This window comes from Lissotriton vulgaris, chromosome 12 (genome assembly GCF_964263255.1).
Source record: "Lissotriton vulgaris chromosome 12, aLisVul1.2, whole genome shotgun sequence".
Lineage (NCBI taxonomy): Eukaryota > Metazoa > Chordata > Amphibia > Caudata > Salamandridae > Lissotriton > Lissotriton vulgaris.
Genome location: NC_141700.1, coordinates 37,026,862 through 37,027,309, shown reverse-complemented (window position 1 = coordinate 37,027,309; position 448 = coordinate 37,026,862).

Below are 448 nucleotides of genomic sequence, written 5' to 3'. Positions count from 1 at the left end.
CCATTGTGGTAAACTGCCTTACTGCACCTCCACAAGAGGCCACAAGAGGGCGTCAGATTGCAGATCTCAACACATGGCCTCTAAATATCCTTTTGCCAGAGTAAGGGGAGATCCCGAATGGCAAATTATCCTTTTGCTGTGGGCATTTGCTGCTCACTTTGGCCTCAGACTCCGCTATTGCGTCGTCTGTGGACTCAAGCGTGATTCTGCCCCTGTCTTCTGCTGGTATCAGCCAGCTGGCAGAATTGTATTTTGCCTGGAGTGCTGAAAATCCTTCCCCGTTCCTGGATGGTGCACACTTAAGTGTTCCATGCATTGCATGTGCCCCAACCGGTAGGAGTGGAAAGTGGTGTTTGGAGCCTTCCCCGGGAAGCTGCGTAGGAAGGACACCGGTGAAACAGCGCCCGCTAGAGGCCAGATAAAGACCTGACTATTGATGAAGTGTTAG